We start from the raw sequence: 6,000 nt of genomic DNA on the forward strand, positions 1-6,000 counted from the left end.
ATATATGTAATATATATATATATATTACACGCACACACTCTCCCTCACACACCATGGACTACTACTGACAACTGCCAACATTAGGCTGGCCATGGTGGGATTACAGGTATGAGCCACCATGCCCAGCCTAATGTCAGTATTTTATCAGCATGCAGGACACAAAAGAACATCTCAAATGGAAAACTTAACATTTCAGAGTGCTCAAGTTGTTAACTATAGAGCAGTTAAGGAGAACTATCATCTTGTGACAGGTCTACGTGATTCTGAGGCAATAGACAATTATGAGGAAGTAGGTAAGAGATCAAGCTGACCTAATGATTAACGCTAAATGTGCTGCAAGCTTGGTTTATTTTGCTTCTTCCTGATTAATTTTACAAAATTTACAGGGACAGTTTTACAGACTGAAGTTGTACCTACCAGTAAGCCCTACCTACTCCCTGCCACCTCCAACACCCTAACCACCATCACCACAAGGCACCTATCATAGCAGCTTCACCAACAAGTCCACAACCTCTGTCCACAGTGGGGAATGGCATGCTCTGTAAGACCTGCTAAAGTAGATGCCTAGATGGTTCAGTACCTTTCTGACAAAGCTCAAAGCAACCCAGGGAAATATCAAATGCAGGACTCACACACACACCATGCTGTCACCAAAAGAGGACAATGTAGAACCTGCTGTCCGAAATGCTGTTCTAGGTCCCAGATTCCTGCCCAGGCACTCTGCCCATGGTCTTGCCTTACCAGTCTGAGGGCTGAGGGGATCAATTTCTCAAGCACAGTGCCAACCCAAATGTCCATCAATGACAGATTGGATTTAGAAAATGTGGCACATATACACCATGGAATACTATGCAGTATTTACTCATCCATAAAAAAGAATGAGTTCATGTCCTTTGTAGAGACATGGATGCAGCTGGAAACCCTCATTCTCAGCAAACTATCACCAAGTACAGAAAACCAAACACTGCACGTTCTCACTCACAGGGGGGAATTGAACAATGAGAACACTTGGACACAGGAAGGGGAACATCACACATCGGGGCCTGTTGTGGGATGCGGGTAGCGGGGAGGGATAGCATTAGGAGATATACCTAATGTAAATGACGAGTTAATGGGTGCAGCACACCAACATGGCACATGTATACATATGTAACAAACTTGCACGTTGTGCACATGTATCCTAGAACTTAAAGTACAATAAAAATAAAATAAAATAAAAATAAAGAAAATAAATAAAAATAGAAAAGCACTCGTTAGTGAATATTTTTGTATTATGACGAATTCCCTTTCCTACACAGTATTATAACTTTAGAGATTCAGATAATAAATCCCCAGATAAAGAAGTCTCTTTGTGATTATTTTCTACATCTCTTTTAGGTTATGCACTCTTCAAAGGCAGGAGTAGAAAGCAACCTGACTAAAGCCAGCTCAATAAAGCAGTTCATTGAATTAAGTTTCTCCCAAGTCAACAAGGCTTCTAAAACTTTTCCAGCTGGGTGTAGTGGCTCATGCCTGTAATCCTAGCTACTGGGGAGACTGAGGTGGGAGGATCACTTGAGTCCAGGAGTTCCTTGGCTGCAATGTGCAATGATGGCATCACCACACCCCAACCTGGCAGAGATGGGGCAAGGCTCGTTTCAAAAAAAAAAAAAAANGTCCCTCACGCCCTCAAAAAAAATGCCATATATGTAATATATATATATATATTACACGCACACACTCTCCCTCACACACCATGGACTACTACTGACAACTGCCAACATTAGGCTGGCCATGGTGGGATTACAGGTATGAGCCACCATGCCCAGCCTAATGTCAGTATTTTTATCAGCATGCAGGACACAAAAGAACATCTCAAATGGAAAACTTAACATTTCAGAGTGCTCAAGTTGTTAACTATAGAGCAGTTAAGGAGAACTATCATCTTGTGACAGGTCTACGTGATTCTGAGGCAATAGACAATTATGAGGAAGTAGGTAAGAGATCAAGCTGACCTAATGATTAACGCTAAATGTGCTGCAAGCTTGGTTTATTTTTGCTTCTTCCTGATTAATTTTACAAAATTTACAGGGACAGTTTTACAGACTGAAGTTGTACCTACCAGTAAGCCCTACCTACTCCCTGCCACCTCCAACACCCTAACCACCATCACCACAAGGCACCTATCATAGCAGCTTCACCAACAAGTCCACAACCTCTGTCCACAGTGGGGAATGGCATGCTCTGTAAGACCTGCTAAAGTAGATGCCTAGATGGTTCAGTACCTTTCTGACAAAGCTCAAAGCAACCCAGGGAAATATCAAATGCAGGACTCACACACACACCATGCTGTCACCAAAAGAGGACAATGTAGAACCTGCTGTCCGAAATGCTGTTCTAGGTCCCAGATTCCTGCCCAGGCACTCTGCCCATGGTCTTGCCTTACCAGTCTGAGGGCTGAGGGGATCAATTTCTCAAGCACAGTGCCAACCCAAATGTCCATCAATGACAGATTGGATTTAGAAAATGTGGCACATATACACCATGGAATACTATGCAGTATTTACTCATCCATAAAAAAGAATGAGTTCATGTCCTTTGTAGAGACATGGATGCAGCTGGAAACCCTCATTCTCAGCAAACTATCACCAAGTACAGAAAACCAAACACTGCACGTTCTCACTCACAGGGGGGAATTGAACAATGAGAACACTTGGACACAGGAAGGGGAACATCACACATCGGGGCCTGTTGTGGGATGCGGGTAGCGGGGAGGGATAGCATTAGGAGATATACCTAATGTAAATGACGAGTTAATGGGTGCAGCACACCAACATGGCACATGTATACATATGTAACAAACTTGCACGTTGTGCACATGTATCCTAGAACTTAAAGTACAATAAAAATAAATAAAATAAAATAATAAATAAAATAGAAAAGCACTCGTTAGTGAATATTTTGTATTATGACGAATTCCCTTTCCTACACAGTATTATAACTTTAGAGATTCAGATAATAAATCCCCAGATAAAGAAGTCTCTTTGTGATTATTTTCTACATCTCTTTTAGGTTATGCACTCTTCAAAGGCAGGAGTAGAAAGCAACCTGACTAAAGCCAGCTCAATAAAGCAGTTCATTGAATTAAGTTTCTCCCAAGTCAACAAGGCTTCTAAAACTTTTCCAGCTGGGTGTAGTGGCTCATGCCTGTAATCCTAGCTACTGGGGAGACTGAGGTGGGAGGATCACTTGAGTCCAGGAGTTCCTTGGCTGCAATGTGCAATGATGGCATCACCACACCCCAACCTGGCAGAGATGGGGCAAGGCTCGTTTCAAAAAAAAAAAAAAAAAAAATCCTCCAGATCAATTGTCAGTAGATTCTGGGAACAGTCTAATGCCTGCTGCTATGGAAGAGGTCTTTGGGGCCTTCAGCATTTCCAATGACTGTACCTCCGGAAACAAATAGTGAGTCATCAGTTCTCCTAAATCAGCAGGAAAGAACAGAAATCGACAATCTATGTTTATTGAAGGTAACATCCTTACATTCCAAAACTTCTAACCTATTGGGTAGAGAATAAGATGAAGCTGTTACTTTTCCAAACAGGGTCCAAAGTAGTTGATCCTCCCACTTCCCACTCCCCTACACACTCAATATTGTCTGTAGAGAGTTGGAGTGGTCCACATGGTCTCTGCAACTCTCTGTGAAATGTACCTTTCTCTCTCTGCATCCTGTATGCTCCCAGACACACTTCTTCCCCACTCCTCATGCATCCTTCGCAAGAAAGGAACCCAATTAACGTAGTCCTGAGCCTCTCTCCATCCCTTTACTTACACTGCTTCTGTGTCGAGACATGTGCAGTGATTTGTCTGACTGGTAAATTTGGGGAGAATAACGCTCCCCACCAACTCTACGCTCTTTCTAGTGGAGGGAGCCCGCCCACACAGAGCACACTCTCAGTTCTGCTCCAGGCACAGGATGAGGAATTTCCTAATTCTGAGGCTTAGTAGGTCATACATTCCAGCTTCATCTTTATCAGTAATGAAATGAATATTTTTGACTCAGTCTTTACTGTCTGTTTTATCTTATAAATTATCTAGAATCCATGCAAGGAAGATAGGTGTTATTCAGGGAGCAAGGACTCTCAGAGACTCCACTATATACTATTAATATGACAATTGTACCTCTAATTCCCACTGCCTAGCTTTTCCATTGAAATCATAATTCTTTACAAGTACATCATCAACATGCCCCATAAAAACTCCCTTACTATTGCATTCCTTCCCTTTTATTTGTTGGCTTGCTACTTTATCAGCTTCCTGCCTCAAAGTGCTATCAACATCCATTAGTAAACAACTTCACTCATTCTCCCTATACTGACTCTATGTTGGAAACAGAGATCAGTTGGCAGTAAAGGTTGACAGAAGACTATGGTTCTACCCTAATCCAAGCTCCTCTCATGCAGATGACTGTAAACAGGTCTTCCCACTTCTAGTCTTACCATCATATCAAATTACATCCATACTTAAAACCTTCCCATTGCACTTCCAATAAAATCCAAGTTCGTTATCAAGTCCTACAAAGTTCTGCTTCATTTGGCCCTATCTCATTCCAGTCTCCTCTTCAATTTCTACTCTTCTTCACCTATATTAGCTATCCTTTAATTCATTTTACATGTCATAGGTCCCTTTTCATCCTTCAGGGCTCAGTTTAAAAGTCTCCTCCTTAGAGGGGTCTTCTTTGATGATCTATTTTAAACAGGAACTTTCCCCATCCCTTTCCCCTACCTTTGTTTGTGAACAATCATTGCACGCATGCATTGGTTTCCTTCATAGTACTTGGCATTATTTCGAATTATCTGTGTGTTTCTTTATTATTTACTCTATCCTCCAATTTAACAGTCAGCACTATGAGTATAAGAACTTGTCTTGTCTTATTTATTTACTAAAGGAAGAAGCAGATAAACAAATGAATGAATAATGCATGCTTTTTTTTTTTTTTTTTTTTTGACACAGTTTCACTCTGTTGTCCAGGCTGGAGTGCAGTGGTGTGATCTCGACTCACTGCAACCTTCACCTCCCGGTTTCAAGTGCTTCTTGTGCCTAGCCTCCTGAGTAGCTGAGATCACAGGCATGCACCCCCAGCCCTGGCTAATTTTTTTTTATTTTTAGTAGAGATGGGGTTTCGCTGTGTTGGCCAGGTTGGTCTCAAACTCCGGACCTCAAGGTGATCCGCCTGCCTCAGCCTCCCAAAGTGCTGGTACCACAAGCATGAGGTCACCATGCCTGGCCTGAATAATATATGCTTTTTAAAGCAAAGATGTGACTTAGAGGTTCTACATAACTCCTGCAATTAAGATTTTTACTGTGATTCAGAATTCTTAAAATATGTATGTGTTCTAAAGAAGCACTCTAAAATGTTTTTCCTGGAGTAGCATGGTGTCATTCTACATTTTCCTCTTTATTTGGCCTCCTGGTGCTCTGACAAGTTACTAGTATATAACTGACCCTCTAATGAGTATAGATCCTTTTGTGGAGTCCATAGTGGTTATAAAATGGTCCCAAAGTATGCTGGTCACTGCCTTAGCTTAGTGGAATCCTTTGTGGAACACTGCTCTGCATAGATAACAGAGATATCAGTAATCGATTGGCCAAAGGCATGAATTCCACCAAACCATGTTTAAAGTGTAAGGCTGGGGTAGAGAAAACTGTTTTCTTTGCAAATAGAGAAACTATGTACAAAAATACTAGTGAATGATAAATCTCTTATGTGAATTACTCGAGATACATATCACTTTTTTCTAATATCACCAGTATTTAAATCTAAGACAAGTTTCTATATCTTTGTTTCTGTATCACTCTGCCTAAAGTCTTTGTATTCCTCTAAAGTAATCTGCCTCTCACCATAAAGTGTTTCCTTTTCTTTTTTTGAGTCACAGTCTCACTGTGTCACCCAGACTGGAGTGTAGTGGTGCGATCTCGTCTCACCCCGACCTCCCACCTCCCTGGATCAAGCAATCCGCC

Source organism: Rhinopithecus bieti, unplaced genomic scaffold (genome assembly GCF_001698545.2).
Source record: "Rhinopithecus bieti isolate Rb0 unplaced genomic scaffold, ASM169854v2 scaffold_1853, whole genome shotgun sequence".
Classification (NCBI taxonomy): domain Eukaryota; kingdom Metazoa; phylum Chordata; class Mammalia; order Primates; family Cercopithecidae; genus Rhinopithecus; species Rhinopithecus bieti.